Source organism: Dipodomys spectabilis, unplaced genomic scaffold (genome assembly GCF_019054845.1).
Source record: "Dipodomys spectabilis isolate Male_0828 unplaced genomic scaffold, ASM1905484v1 ptg000085l, whole genome shotgun sequence".
In the NCBI taxonomy this organism is placed as follows: Eukaryota; Metazoa; Chordata; class Mammalia; order Rodentia; family Heteromyidae; genus Dipodomys; species Dipodomys spectabilis.
The window spans coordinates 2,875,056-2,891,638 of record NW_024870762.1 but is presented as its reverse complement, the minus strand read 5'-3'; the positions used below and the strand labels follow the sequence as shown (position 1 = coordinate 2,891,638).

General features: G+C 41.7%; 1 protein-coding gene across 1 annotated transcript in view; it reads right to left on the bottom strand.

The window, feature by feature from the left end:
- Nucleotides 1–16,583, bottom strand: part of Fkbp5 (FKBP prolyl isomerase 5) — a 104,421-nt gene that overhangs the window by 61,856 nt on the left and 25,982 nt on the right. The gene's annotated exons all lie outside the window — the stretch shown is intronic.

Here is a 16,583-nt window from a genome sequence, read left to right as displayed (position 1 = left end):
AGCACACAGGCCCAGAGTTCAAGCCCCATGACTGACCAAAAACAGAACACTTTCTAAAACCATATTCTGAATAGATAATTAAGAAATTATCAGGTGATCTGACTTAAAAAAAAAAAAAAAGCTCTTATCATAGTGGTAACAACAGGCTCTAGAACTGGACTGAGTCTGAGTCCTAGCTTCAGCTACTGGCATCTACAAATTTTGCTTTGTTTTAGGTCTCACTACATAATGTAACATAGGCTGCCTCAGCCTACTGAGCACTGGGATTATAAGCTTGAATCACCATTCCTGGCTTGCAATTCACTTAATAGTACCTATTCTCAGTTGCATGTCTGTAAAATGGGCATTTTCAACTGTTCATGGTGTTACTGTAAGGCACTTAGCATACTTAAGAGATTAGCAGCCGTGTGCGGACACCAATGGCTTATGCACTGAAGCCTTAAATAATAAGTAAGGACTTACTATCATTATTGGATCTTTTTCAGGGCCAGTTTTCATCTCCTACTTAGAATATCCACAGAACATGGGTTTACTCTCTGGCATTGAGTATATTTTAGGATCTGATAGTAACCTGGCTATTCTAGTGTCCACTACTTTGCTACTTAAAGCTCTTATTGTGGCCAAACTAGACATACAGCAAGCTCTGCATATTCCCATATCCATGCTTTGGTTATTCTGATTCTTCTTTCCCTCTCAAATGCTACTTCCTTCTTAACCCCTTGATCCTGTATGTGGGAGTTATTTTGCCCCTTTGCTATACTTCCTTAGATCACCCTTCAATTTGGTGACTATAAGACATTTCAGTTAAATTTATAAAAGGTCTTTTAGAGCAAGGCCCATTCTTTATTTGTAGATCTCCTAGAATGCCTCTAGCTTTAAGAATGATTAAAAAACAAAGTTTTAGGGCTGGGAAGGTGGCTCAGTGGTAGAGCGCTTGCCTTGCAAGCCTGAGGCCCTGGGTTCGATTCCTCAGCACCATATAAGCAAAAAAGAAAAAAAGCCGGAAGTGGCATTGTGGCTCAAGTGGTAGAGTGCTAGCCTTGAGCTGAAGACTGAGGGACAGCGCCCAGGCCCAGAGTTCAGGCCCCACAACCGGACCCAAAAAAAAAACAAAAAAAAAAACAAAAAAAAAACAAAGTTTTAGAATTTAGAATAAAACTTGAAGTTCTTCCTCTACTTCTAACAAACTATCTGTAGTTGGCTATTTGAGCTTCTCTAAACTTTTTCCTTTTTTAAAGATTACATTAGCTATACAGGGAGAATTTTGTTGTTATTTTTAAACCTTTTTCACTGTGTAATTAGTATTAAAATATACTATTCAAGCAGGGCACCAGTGACTCATTGCCTATAATCCTAGCAACTAAGGAGGCTGAGATTTGAGAATTGCAGTTCAAAGACAACCCAGGCAGAAAAGTCTGTGAGACTCTTATCTCCAATAAACTACTCAGAAAGGCCAGAAGTGGTGCTGTGGTTCAAGTGGTAGAGTGCTAGCCTTGAACAAAAGAAGCTCAGGGACAGTGTCCCAGAGTTCAAGTCCCAAAACCAGCAAAAAAACAAACTACACCTACACCTACACACACACACACACACACACACACACACACACACACACACACACACACACTATTCAATCTGGGCGCTGGTGGCTCACACCTGTAATCCTAGATACTCAGGAGCTGAGATCTGAGGATGGCAGTTCAAAGCCAACAGGGGCAGAAAGTCTGTGAAACTCTTATCTTCAATTAACCACCAAAAAAGTCAGAAGTGAAGCTGTGGCTCAAGTGGCTGAGTGCTAGTCTTGTGCAAAAAGGCTCAGACAGGGCCCGGGCCCTGAGTTTAAGCCCCAGGATCACTACAAACACAAATGTGTGTATGTGTGTGTGTGTGTGTGTGTGTGTATTCACTATTCAACTTGATACTGATGGCTCATGTCTGTAATCCTAGCTATTCATGATGATGAGATGTGGAAAACTGCAGTATGAGGCCAGCTCAGGCAACAAAATTTTCTAGAGTCTATCTCCAAAACAATCAGCAAAAACCTGGACTGGAGGCATGACTCAAGTGGTAAAGTGCCAGCTAAGGAAGAATTTGATTCCATGTACTGCCTTCCCCCTCCCCCCACCGCAAAGTATATTATTGAAATATAATCTTTATTTATTTATTTATTTTTGTCAGTTGTGGGGCTTGAACTTGGCTTGGGTGCTGTCCCTGTGCTCTTCAGCTCATGGCGAGTGCTCTACCACTTGAGCCACAGCCCCACTTCAGTTTTCTAGTGGTTTATTGGAGATAAAAGTCTCACAGACTATCCTGCCCAGGCTGACTTTGAACCTTGATCCTCAGATCTCAGCCTCCTGAGTAGCTAGGATTACAGGCTGAGCCAGAAGTGCCCGCCTATAAGCTTTTATTGTTATTGTCAGCTTTTATTGTTATTGCCAGACACTTGCATGCCAAGAAGCTAATCGATGGGCTAAACAAAATATACCTGGCCACTGCCACACAGCTCTCTGATTGAGCACAAGGGGGAAAAAAATCAAGAAATTAAAGAATAACAGCCCCTGCCCAGCCTTGTTTTTTGGAATTTCACTATATAATACACAGGCTAGCATCAAACTCATAAGCCTGCTTCGGCTTCCTGAATGCTAGGATTATAAGCATGCTCTCCTCCCCAGCTAAGAATTAACCCACATTAGACTAAGAACAGACTATACCCAAGCTTCAACAGCCAAAAGAGCTTTTGTGTACTTGTGAAAAATGTCTTACTGGTATCACCAACAATTAAACAATTAAAACATAGATTGTACTGTTTTAGCTCATTTCCAGACAGCCGAAGTTTACTTCAGTGTCAACAAAGACACAATCGAACTGCTGTGTCCTAAAACCTTCAAAACACCAAAATCCAGGGGCTAAGCCCCTTTGCTTTATTTTCTAGCACAGTTTATACCAAATAAAAGATTCAAATGTTTGGCTCAGGGTAAGTAAAAGGCCAGAACAAATCGTTCTCAAACAAACAAAAATTAAGTACCTAGCTGTACACAATGCTGGGCTAGATAATCAGGAAAATTAGATGAGCAGGGTTGGTTCTCAGCTTCTATAAACCCACTGTTGATAACATTTTTCTGATATATGGAAACTTTTAGAAAGCATTTCAATAGCAGAAGGAAAGATCTTTTAAATATTTTAAGGGTTGTGGATTATATTCCCAGGAAAATACCCATGTGCAAAACATATTCTGGGGCTTTATAGATACACTGACATCCATCAATCGTCCCCAAGACTTATGGCACTGAACAATTAAAACCCAGTGAAAATTTATCTTTACACCTCACAGATTACTTTTTTTGGGGGGGTTGGTCATGAGGCTTGAACCCAGGGCCTGGGTACTGTCCCTGAGCTTTATCTCTCAAGGCTAGCACTCTACCACTTGAGCCACAGGGCCACTTCTGGTTTTTCTGGTGGTTAATTAGAGTTAAGAGTCTCACAGGTTTTCCTGTCGGGGCTGGCTTTGAACTGCAATCCTCAAATCTCAGCCTCCTGAGTAGCTAGGCACAGGTGTGAGCCATTGCCCAACTTTAGATTACTTTTTTAACTAATATTTAAGACACACACAAAAAAACCATACTGTGCCATTTACTGTCAAATCTGTGTCTGTCTGTGTGTGTGTGTGTGTAAAAGAGATAGACAGACAGACAGAGAGACAGACAGACAGGCAGGCAGGCAGGCAGACAGACAGGCAGACACAATGTGCAAATGCTGTAACGAACTAAAGCACATCCCTGAGCAAACAAGATCCTGGCACAGACACTAATGGCCAAAGCTTTCTTTTGAATGCTCATAATCTGAAGTTCAGCCAAGGTTTTGAATGAAAGTACTGTTTTGTTTTGTTTTGTTTTTTGTCGGTCGTGGGCCTTGAACTCTGGGCCTGAGCGCTGTCTCTCAGCTCTTCAGCTCAAGGCTCGCACTCTACCATTTGAGCTACAGCGCCACTTCCTGAAAGTACTATTAATCAAGAAATATTTCTGTTGAGTTTTAAGCTTACTGATTTGAGAAAATGACTTGCTTAAATTTAAATAGATAGGTAACTTGTATTAGTAAATTTGCTAGCTTTGTAAGTGGGATTCGGTAAGGAAATGTGTTCTTCATTTTTGGTTCCAATACTTTAGGAGTGACAAGTATGCTTAGTAATCTTCGAAGGCTATTCTTACTGAGTCTGAGTGCATAGGAAAAGAAGCACCACAAATAATTAAACATAACTAAACATCAAAAAAAAAAAAAGAATAAGAAAACAAACTTTTCGTAGCTTTCAAAAATATCTGAAAAATATAGAAAAAAATTAATTTTTTCAGTGTATCCTCTTAATTCCCAATAGGCCATTTGGAATTCAGGTTTTTAGATTCAAAACTAATATATAAACAACCTTCTTACTTTATTGTGTGTTATACAAGAAAAACAGTAAGGGCAGAAAATTCATAAAATCCCTTAAGACAAAGTGGGAAAGTTCTACTGTTTCTACAGGATTTCTTCCTCTTCCTCCCATCATCAGTTTACCCTGGATTTAAAATCACTATGAAGCTATGGCTATTAATCTATGATAAAGCTTACTGAACTACAGTATGCAAAGGGGGTAAGTTGGTCCCCAGTACATCAGAAAGGAACACACAGTTCCTTCTGCTATAGACGTGCCAGATAAGCATGCACCTCCAAAGTGCTCATCAGCAAATACCTGACACATTACAGGAAACCCAGAAGACGTTTGGTATTTCATCATCATGGGACTGAAAACTTCCACTAATACAACCAAATTATTAGATTTACCAAATGAGAAGTTCTTTTAAAGCCCTGTTTAATGACTCCCCAGGCATAGTACTTACTGTGTTGTTCTCTTTGTGAGACTGTGGATATCTACCATCAGATCATGCTACTAACAAGAGAGTTTAGTGAACTTAAAAAGAGCTACTCATGCCTGGACTCCATCCCCAGAGTACCTTGATTTACCTGATCTAAAATGGGGCCAGGGAAGCAATGTCAAGGAGCTCATTAGATGTTTCCAATCAGCAGCCAGATATGCTTGCCTTTTTTCCAATCTCATTTTTCTTCTTTGTCTTTTTCCTCTAGATTCTAAGAGATTTTCTTTGGTGGAATTTTTAGATCATCATTTGGTCATCAGTTATATTTAATATTTTGTTTAGTCTGTTCCAGGGATTTTAAACAATTTGACTCATTTTTCTTAGCATTCTGTCTTTATTTTGCAGATGCAATTTTCCCTGAAATCTTCCTGAGGTAACTATTTAGACTAAAATGGGACATTTCTTATGAATAAGTATTCAGCTAAGAGCTGTTTTAAAAAGAAAAAGGGAGGTGGGCACCAGTGGCTTATGCCTGTAATCCTAGCTACTCAGGAAGCTGAGATCTGAGGATCTCAGTTCAAAGCCAGCCCAGGCAGAAAAATCCCCATGAGACTCTTCTCCCCTATTAACCACTCAAAAACTGGAAGTGGAGTGGTGGTTCAAACTTGTTAGCTTTGAGTGAAGAAGCTCAGAGACAGTGCTCAGGCCCTGAATTCAAGCCCCACAACGAAAGAAAAGAAGAGAGAAAGAAAGAGAGGAAGAGAGGAAGAAAGAGAGAAAGGAAGAAAGAGGGGAAGAGAAAGAGAAAGAGGAAGAGAGAGAGAAGGAGGGAGGGAGGGAGAGAAGGAAGGAGAAAGAAAGGAAAAGAAAAAAAAGGCATGGGGGTGAGGGGGCTGAGAAGGTAGCTCAGTGGTAGAGCGTTTGCCTTGCAAGCATGAGGTCCTGGGTTCGATTCTTCAGCACTACATAAGCAGAAAAAGCTGGAAGTGGCACTGTGACTTAAGTGGTAGAGTACTAGCCTTGAGCTAGTAGGGGAAAACAAGAGGCTTTGCATGAAAGAGGGAATGGAGAGCGCAAGTTGCAGAGGAAAGAGCCAGATATGCATAGATATATAGGGTAGCGTGGAGGGAAATGAAGAAGTAATGACTAGAAAAGGAAGAGCGAGGAACAGATTTGCTCATCAAATAAACATTCCAGATTGCTTAAGTTGCAGCTATATTAATTGTGTGGCTAAATAAAACTATTTCAAAGTTTTTCCTCAAGAGGATGCTCAAGGAAATGTTTAAATAAAATTTGGCAAGTACAGCTGGAAGCCAGTGGTTCACTCCTGTAATTCTAGCTAAGAAGGTGGAAATCTGAGGATCTCTGTTTAAAAGCAGCCTGAGCAGACAAATTCAACACACACACACACACACACACACACACACACACACACACACACACACACACACACACACACGCACCCGCAGAAGCAAATTCATGCTATAAAAATATGTTATTTGTAGCCAGGTGCTGGTGGCTCACGCCTGTAATCCTAGCTACTCAGGAGGCTGAGATCTGAGGATCACGGTTCAAAGCCAGCCCGGGCAGGAGAGACCGTGAGACTCCTATCTCCAATAAACCACCAGAAAACCGGAAGTGGCGCTGTAGCTCAAGTGGTAGAGCGCTCGCCTTGAGCTGAAGAGCTGAGGGACAGCGCCCAGGCCCAGAGTTCAAGCCCCACGACCGACAAAAAAAAAAAAAAAAAAGACTCTTATCTCCAATTAACCACCAGAAAACCAGAAGTGGTATTGTGGCTCAAGTGGTAGAGTGCTTGCCTTGAGCTGAAGAGCACAGGAATGACACCCAGGCCCAGTTCAAGCTCCACAACTGGGGGTGGGGATGGGGGGGGAGTTATTTGTGACTGGTGCCAATAGCTCATGCCTATAAGCCTAACTAGTCAGGAAATAGAGACCTGGGGATCCTGGTTTAAAGTTAGCTTAGGCAGACAAATCCAAAAAATTCTTATCTCCAATTAACTAGAAAAAAAACTGTAAGTGGAGCTGTGGCTCAAGGTATAGAGCAAGCCTTGAGCAAAAAAGCCAAACCTGAGTGTGGGATTCTGCATTTAAGCCCTAGCACCAGCACAAAAATAAGTAAATAGGGGCTGGAAAGGTGGCTCAGTGGTAGAGTGCTTGCCTTGCATGCATGAGGCCCTGGGTTCGATTCCTCAGCACCACATAAGCAAAAAGAAAAAAGCCGGAAGTGGCGCTGTGGCTCAAGTGGTAGAGTGCTAGCCTTGAGCTGAAGAGCTGAGGGACAGTGCCCAGGCCCAGAGTTCAGGCCCCACAACCGGACCAAAAATAAATAAGTAAATAAGTAAATAGATAAATAAAATCTATTCAATAAAGAATCATTTAGCAAAATAAGCTCTAAAAACATCCAAACAACTGACCTGGGGAAAAAAATCTGTAAATGTCTGTCTCTCAGTGCTGGGAATTCATCCTTTAAAACTATTCTTGACCCTGAGAAACACACATTACTGTGGCTAATCCTGTTGGGTAGTTCTTTCTCTCACTGGATAGTTACTATATAATACATTCACCAATAGTGACCAATACTCATCTTCAGACTTCCAGAGCTCTCCCCTTGTGCATCCCTCTCTGCCTCAAATTCTGGCCACCTTGTCCTCCCAGTACTCTAGCTCCACTTCCTCAACTCAGAGAAGGCTGGGCTGTGCCCTGCACACTGGAACTCTCTCCAAGCAGTGAGAGAGTGTAATTGCAGGTTTCACCTGTTTGTCTCTGTCTTCTGAGTGGTCATCCTGTGCTGTGGTTGTTTGGTGCTTGAAGATGTTTTGTCTGGGGCTTTTGTTTGTTTTATGACTGCAGCCAGGAAGGTAAATCTGATCTCTGTTAACTTTGTGCTGTCGAGAAGTATAAGCCCACCAATTCTACTCTTAAGCCAGGAAAAGACATAAATACTATGAATGGAGTTTCAAAATAGAAAAAGTGTCTTAGAAAATAAACACTCGCAAAACAAATTTTGACAGTGCGAAATCTGAAGGGTACACCTTTTCCATGACACTACAAAAGTCAAACTGAAAAAAATAAAATAACTGAAAATTAAAAAAAAAAAAACTATCCAGTCAGGTGCTGATAGCTCATACCTGTAATCTTAGTTACTCAGGAGACTGAGAACTGAGGATCACAGTCTGAAGCCAGCCCAGGCAGGAAAGTCGTGAGACAATTATCAACAATTAACTTCCAAAGCAAGGCTAGAAGTGAAGCTTTGGCTCAAGTAGTAGCATTCCCGCCTTGAGCAAAAAAGCTCAAAGATCCTGCATTTAAGCCCCAGGACTAGCACACAAAAAAGAAAAAGAAAAAGAAAAGTAAGTTTCTCCTAAAAGTGCTTTATTTTAAAAGCAGTCAAAACTATGTTTTATACACATTTCTAGAAATCCAGATAACTGCATATCTTATTGTTTCTTTAACCTATATAAGTGGTTATGTTTAAAAGTTACACGGAATGAAAAATTATAACTTTATATTCTAAAAGACAACTTTAAGTTAAAAACTATTTTTCTCCTTTTTCTTTCTCTCCAACCTGCCCCACCCCCATTTCTTGAGAAAGGATCATGCTATACAGGCTAGAGGAACGCACTGTCCTCCTGCCTCAGCCTCCCAAGTGTTAGGATTACAGACGTGTATCTGAAAAATATACAGAGGAAATCACAATGCTTCAAAGTCATAATGCTATAAAAGTTGGCTTTGGGCCAGGAATTAGTGGCTCATATCTGTAACCCTAGATACTCAGGAGGTTGAGATCTAAAAATCAAGGTTCAAAGCTGGACTGGGCAAGAAAGTCTGTAAAACTCTTACCTCCAATTAACTATCAAAATGCCAGAAATGAAGCTTTTGGTCAAATGGTAGAGTACTACTAGCCTTGAGCACAAAAGCTCAGGGACAGCACCCAGAGCATGCACACACACACCCTCTGTACATCACTTTGACAATTTTTAAGTTGACTCTGGTTGCTGTTGGTATTAGTAGACTTTAACAGATCTTTAAAGTTTGCTTTTGTTTTAGAACAAAACTTGAACAGTCTACCCTTAAAGAACACATAATCTCTCTCTTCTGTCTCCTCTCCCTTCCTCCTTACTCATGCTAGGCAAGGGTCCTGTCACTTGAGTCACACTCACATATTAAAGTATGTGAGCTTTATTCCAACAAAGCCACATTTCCAGCCCCCTAACAAAGCTGTAATAAAAGGTATCTACAGAGTTAGGGGACTATAACTCAGGTTATACATTGCTTCCAATTTATTTATACTACTTAACATTGCTATAACATTTTTTTTGACAGCTTTTAACATGTCCAAGAGTTACAGAAACAGGTCTGCTTAAATGAGCATCTCAGCTTGACAACAGCAGCTATAGGATTTGGGGCAAGTCATTTAACTACTTTGTTTTGTTTTGTTTTTTTTTTGGGTCCGGTCGTGGGGCCTGAACTCTGGGCCTGGGCGCTGTCCCTCAGCTCTTCAGCTCAAGGCTAGCACTCTACCACTTGAGCCACAGCGCCACTTCTGGCTTTTTTCTTTTTGCTTATGTGGTGCTGAGGAATTGAACCCAGGGCCTCATGCATGCAAGGCAAGCACTCTACCACTGAGCCACCTTCCCAGCCCCCATTTAACTACTTTGTGCCTCAGTTTCCCTTCTAAATGATGAGGCTTACTACCACTTCTTGAGATTCTGAGGAATAAATTTAAAAGGCACATGTCGGGCTGGGAAGGTGGCTCAGTGGTAGAGCGCTTGCCTTGCATGCTCAAGGCCCTGGGTTCGATTCCTCAGCACCACATAAGCAAAAAGAAAAAAAAAAGCTGGAAGTGGCGCTGTGGCTCAAGTGGTAGAGCACTAGCCTTGAGCTGAAGAGCTGAGGGACAGTGCCCAGGCCCAGAGTTCAGGCCCCACGACCAGACCAAAAAAAAAATAAAATAAAATAAAAGGCACATGTCACACATTAGTGACAGTAATCATCACTGCAGTGGTTGGTTTAGTTTATATTACTTTCTTTTCTTTTTTGGTTTTGTTTCGGGTTTTTTTGTCTGTCCTGGGGCTTCAACTCTAGGCCTGAGGGCTGTCCTTCAGCTCTTCAGCTCAAGGCTAGTGCTCTAGCCACAGCACCACTTCCGGTTTTCAGGTGGTTAATTGAAGATAAGAGTCTCATGGACTTTCCTGCTCAGGCTGGCTTTGAACCCTTGGTCCTCAGCTCTCAGCCTCCTGAGTAGCTAGAATTACAGGCATGAGCCACCAGCACCCAGTTGAGCTTTATTTCAAAAGAATAAGGCACTGAAACATTTTAAAGAAAAGATGTGACTAAAAGAGTGGCTTACAAAGAAGTACATTTGAGACAGGAGGCCTGGCTCAAGTGGTAAGAGCATCTGCCTTGCAAGCATAAAACCCCATTTACTCTTCAGTAGTGCCAATAAATAAATATTGGTAAATTTGTTGAAGGGAAAAAAAGACGTGCTCTACAATCTCCAATGGCTTCCAATCTCACCCCAAATAAAATCTCAAATCCTTCTCATGTTGAAAGCTGTGTGTGCTGATCACTGGCTAACTTCGAAATTAGTTTCTACCATTCTCCCTTCCTCACTCTGCTCTAGCTATACTTGAATTCTTGTTGTATCCTGCCCTAATATGCCTCGCCTCAGGGCCTTTGCACCAGCTATTCCCTTCACCTAGAACACTTCTTCCAGAGGGCTGTGTAGTGCATTCTTTCCTTTCCTCAGGATCTGACAGGCTTTCCCTGGTATTTGCTATAAAAGAACAAGATAGTGCTGTAGTCAGCCCCACTATCTGCTCCCGCTCACCACCTGGCACTACGTTTATTGCCTGTCTTTCTCCACTAGAATGCAGGACCTACAATACATTCTCTCAATAACCGCCCATCAGTGAAACTAAGAAACAGAGAAATTAAGTAGTTTACTAATGAATGGTACACTGTTACCGAACAGCAGTACTGCGTAGAAAAACTCCAGAGCCCGTATACTAACCATACCACGTACAGACCATCTAGCACTACCACAGGTCCTAGGTTATCAGAAAATTGCACTTTGTATCCTTAGTGACACTGCAAACTGGTATAATAGCCTTAAGAGCAATTGTGTCAGTATCTATCAAAAGTTTAAACATCCTTCAAAGCCCAGGAATACCACTTCCAGAAAAATATTTGTAGACAGTCTCCGTGAAGGGATTTTTAAACATGATATTGTTATAATAGAACTTCAAGGATCATTTCTGCACTTGAACACCACACAGCAAAAATAAAGAATCAGTTACATATGAATTGATATGGAAAAATATTTAAGAATGGAATGGAAGAGGGGCTTGTGGAGTGGCTCAAATGGTAGGCCACCTGACTAAGAAGCGTGAGTCCCTGCACAACTAAAAAGAAAAAGGACTGGGAAGGTGGCTCAGTGGTAGAGTGCTTGCCTTGCATGTATGAGACCCTGGGTTTGATTCCTTAGCACCATATAAAGCAGAAAAAGCCAGAAGTAGTGCTAGTTGCTCTAGTGGTAGACTGCTAGCCTTGAGCTGAAAGAGCTGAGGGACAGCACCCAGGCCCAGAGTTCAGGCTCTACAACTGGCAAAAAGAAAGAAAGAAAGAAAGAAAGAAAGAAAGAAAGAAAGAAAGAAAGAAAGAAAGAAAGAAAGAAAGAAAGGAAGGAAGGAAGGAAGGAAGGAAGGAAGGAAGGAAGGAAGGAAGGAAGGAAGGAAGGAAGGAAGAAAGGAAGGAAGAAAGGAAGGAAGAAAGAAAGAAACAAAGAAAGAAAGGAAGAAAGGAAGGAAGGAAGGAAGAAAGGAAGAAAGAAAGAAAGAACGAAAGAAAGAAAGAAAGGAAGGAAGAAAGAAAGAAAGAAAGGAAGGAAGAAAGGAAGAAAGAAAGGAAGAAAGGAAGGAAGGAAGGAAGGAAGGAAGGAAGGAAGGAAGAAAGAAAGAAAGGAAGGAAGGAAGAAAGGAAGAAAGAAAGGAAGGAAGAAAGGAAGGAAGAAAGAAAGGAAGAAAGAAAGAAACAAAGAAAGAAAGGAAGGAAGGAAGAAAGGAAGGAAGAAAGGAAGGAAGAAAGGAAGAAAGAAAGAACGAAAGAAAGAAAGAAAGGAAGGAAGAAAGAAAGAAAGAAAGAAAGAAAGGAAGAAAGGAAGGAAGAAAGGAAGAAAGGAAGAAAGGAAGGAAGGAAGGAAGGAAAGGAAGGAAGGAAGGAAGGAAAGGAAGGAAGGAAGGAAGAGAGGAAGGAAGAAAGGAAGAAAGAAAGGAAGGAAGGAAGGAAGGAAGGAAAGGAAGGAAGGAAGGAAGGAAGGAAGGAAGGAAGGAAGAAAGAAAGAAAGAAAGAAGAGAAAAGCATTAAAAAAATCAATTTATAGCTGGGAGCCATCTGTAATTCTAGCTACTCAGGAGGCTGAGATCTGAAATCTGAGGATTGCAGTTCAAAGCCAGCCCAGGCAAGAAAGTCCATGAGACTCTTATCACCAATTAACCACCAGAAAACTGGAAATGGTGTTGTGGCTCAAGTGGTAGAGCACTTGCCTTAAGCTGAAGAGCTGAGGGACAGTGCCCAGGCCCAGAGTTCAAGCCCCACGACCGACCAAAAACTAAATAAATAAATAAAAATCAATTTATAGAACAGAATGTAAAATAATTGTTCTAAGGGCTGTACTCAGTGGCAGGGTACTTCCATAAGAAGGTTGCAAAGTCAGCTTCCTAGATGAACAGACTAATAGACAGATGCATAAATGAGTAGATTAAATAGATACTCTATTTGTATAAAGAATGCAGATTCAGCAGGGCACCAGTGATTCACACCTATAATCCTAGCTATTCATGAGGCTGAGATGTGAGGATCCAGATTCACAGCCCAGACACACAAATCTTCCATACCTTTTGTTAGTATTATGCTTACCTTTGGTCCTCAGCTCCACCCAGACCTGGGTCCCTCTCCCATTCCTGCAGTTCCCTCCATACAGCTGGCCCCTCCCTCTCTCTGCCCAGACCCACCTGAACTTCCATCTACCTCACTTCCTTCCCTCAGACCCTCCTGCTACCTGGATGGGGACAGAGGCCATGTGCTCCCTCTTGGGGGAAATATGGCTCTTCTAATGAACCTTGTAATAATCTTTCTCCTGTGCCTGCCTGCCTCTGCATGCTTCCCTGGGATGGATGTGTGGTCTCTTCTTTCATCTTTATTATCTTCAATTAATCAGCAAAAAGTGGGATTGGAAGCATGGCTTAAGTGGTAGAATACCAACTGTGAACAAAAGCTCAACCAAGAGCAAGAGGCTTTGAGATCAAGCCCCAGTATAGGCACTAAATAAATAAATATTTACTTGTAAATGCAGAGAAAATATCTAGAAAAGAAATTTTAAAAATAATTCTGAAGAATGGGATTCAACAGAACAAATGAGATTTTTTTTTGTTTTGTGTGTACATACATAGATATCTTTAAAAATAATTAGTTTAACATCGGAGGGAAACTAAGGGGAAGACACAGAAACAGAGGGAAACTGGAAAACATACAACAGTGGGACCCATCAGCTGCATAGTACATTGATCAAAACAAACTAAGCCACTCAATGGCAGCAATGGGAGGGAGGGAGGGAGCGGGAAAGAGGGAACAGTTGACACTAAGCAAAAGGAAAGAAATGTACATATCACCTGATGTAGAAGAAATAACTATTGTCAAAGCTCATAGAACTCATAAACTTTATGGACCACGATAAAGACAATTTGCCCCATGAAGGTTAGAATGTATTTGTGACTTTACCTAAGCATCACTATCCCACAATACTGTGAAATTTATGTAATCACTTAATCACAATAAAAAAACAGCAAAAAAAAAAAAAAAAAAAAAATTTACCCAGGCGCCGATGGCTCACACCTGTAATCCTAGCTACTCAGGAGGCTGAGATCTAAAGACTGCGGTTCAAAGCCAGCCCAGCCAAGAATGTCCGTAAGACTCTTATCTCCAACAAACCACTAGAAAACCAGAAGTGGTGCTGTGGCTCAAGTGGTAGAGCACTCACTCTTGAGCTGAAGAGCTGAGGGACAGCGCCCAGGCTCCAAGTTTAAACCCAGGACTGACCAAAAAAACAAACAAACATAGTTTATTAAACTTTAATTTTCATGAAAAGAAGCATTGCCCTCATAAATTGATATGCTTAACTGAACATTTTGGACAACTACTTAAAGATAATAAAAATTTAAATAAAAAGCAAAGAAAGGAAAAGAAAAGAGAGACGACAGACAAGTACACCTAAGACAGTTAACTTTTTTTTTGTCGGTTGTGGGACTTGAATTCTGGGCTTGGGCGCTGTCTCTGTGCTCTTCAGCTCAAGGCAAGCGCTGTACCGCTTGAGCCACAGCGCCACTTCTGGTTTTCTAGTGGTTCATTGGAGCAAAGAGTCTCTCGCAGACTTTCCTGCCCGGGCTAGTTTTCAACCGGGCTAGCTTTCAACCGGGATCCTCATATCTCAGCTTCCTGAGTAGGTAGGATTACAGGCGTGAGCCACTGGTGTTTGGCTTAAGACAGTTAACTTTAGATGAAGATAATTGACCCCAACTGTCTACCATGCAGCATATTGGAGCTACTCGTGCTTAATGAGAAACATATCTATTCATTCAACTATTTATGGAATGTTATGTGCCAAGCATTGTGTCTGATGATCCTGACATAATGGTGAACAGGAAAGAGGCCTTCTGGTCTCTGCTTTTCCTGTTTCCCCTGTACTTAAACGTACAGGTCTGTATTTTCATTATGCCTATTGGGCCTCTCACTAACAGGACCATTACACCAAACAAAAAGAATGCTTCTTAATTCTTTTAACCCTTTCACAATTAATATTTAGTCTGTTTTTTTATTTTGTTTTTTGAAACAAGGATCTCTATAATCCAGACTGGCCTCAAATCCATGTTTCTCTGGTTTCAGCCCCCTGCGTACTGTGATTATAGGTGTGTGTAATGTCTGGCTTTTGTAAACGTTTTTTTTTGGGGGGGCTGTTGGTAGTAGGGCTTGAACTCTGGGCCTGGGAGCTGTCCCTCAGCTCTTCAGCTCAAGGCAAATGCTCTACCACTTGAGCAACAGTGCCACTTCCGGTTTTCTGGTGGTTTACTGGAGATCAGAGTCTCACAGGGGCTGGGAAGGTGACTCAGTGGTAGAGCGCTTGCCTTGCATGCCTGAGGCCCTGGGTTCGATTCCTCAGTACCACGTAAGCAAAAAGAAAAAAGCCGGAAGTGGCTCTGTGGCTCAAGAGGTAAAGCGCTAGCCTTGAGCTGAAGAGCTGAGGGACAGCACCCAGGCCCAGAATTCAGGCCCCACGACCGGACTCAAAAAAAAAAAAAAAAAAAGAGTCTCACAGACTTTCTTGCTAGGACTGGCTTTGAACCACGATCCTCAGATCTCAGCCTCTTGAGTAGCTAGGATTACAGGTGTGAGCTACTGGTGCCCAGGTGTTGTAATTAATTTTTTTTAATTTTATTTTAATGTAAAGATGCTGTATAGAGGGGTTACAGTTATATCAGTAAGGTAATGAGCACATTTCTTGTGGAGCATTGTTACCCCCTCCTTTGTTGTTCTCCCATTATCCCTTCCCTCCCCCTGTAACTAATTCTTAAGGTTACTAAAAGCACAATTTCTAGCCCAGGCCCAGAGTTCAAGCCCCATGACCAATAAAATAAATAAATAATAAAAAAATTAAAAATAATAAAAGCACAATTTCTAGAAAGAATAATATAAACACCCTTTCAAATAAATTAAAAAATGGCCTGAGCCAAGCACTGGTGGCTCACACCTATAATCCTAGCTACTCAGGAGGCTGAGATCTGAGGATTGTGGTTCATTCAGCCCAGGCAGGAAAGTGCCTGAAACACAGAAAAAAAAAAAAACACAAAAAACAGTAGTGGGGCTGTGGCTCAAGTGGTAGAGTGCTAGCCTTGAGCAAAAGGAGCCCTGGGACAGTGCCCAGGCCCTGAGTTCAAGTCCCAGAACTGGTAACAATAACAACAACAACAACAACAAAAAGGCCAGGACTATAGTCCTGAGATCAGGTGCTTGAGATCTGCGGATCACAGTTTTTTTTAAGGCAGCCCAAGCAAGGAAAGTCCATTAGACTCTTATTTATCTCCAGTTAGCTACTAAAAAGCTGGAAGTGAAGTTGTGGCTCAAGTGGTAGAGCACTACTCTTCAGGAAAAAAAAAAGCTCAGGGATAATATCTAGGTCCTGAGTTCAAGCCCCATAACCATTAGGGGAAGGGGTGTGGGGGAAAAGCCTAGAAGTTAAATGAAGTATAAGGGAAATTAGATAAAAACATTAAAACCTGGTGTTGGTGGCTCACGCCTATAATCCTAGCCACTCAGGAGGCTGAGATCTGAGGATCACAGTCTGAAGCTGGCCCTTGCAGAGAAATCCCCAAGAGACTCTTATTTCCAATTAGCCACTCAAAAAACTGGAAGTGGAGCTGAAGTTCAACTGATAGAGGGCTAGCCTTGAGAACCAAGAAGTTCAGGAGCAACATCCAGGTCTTAGTTCAAGCTCCACAACTGACCAAAACAAAAAACAAAAAAATATAGAAGCTGGGCGCCGGTAGCTCACGCCTGTAATCCTAGCTACTCAGGAGGCTGAGATCTGAGGATCACGGTTCAAAGCCAGCCCGGTCAGGAAAGTCCGTGAAACTCTTATCTCCAATAAACCACCAGAAAACCAGAAGTG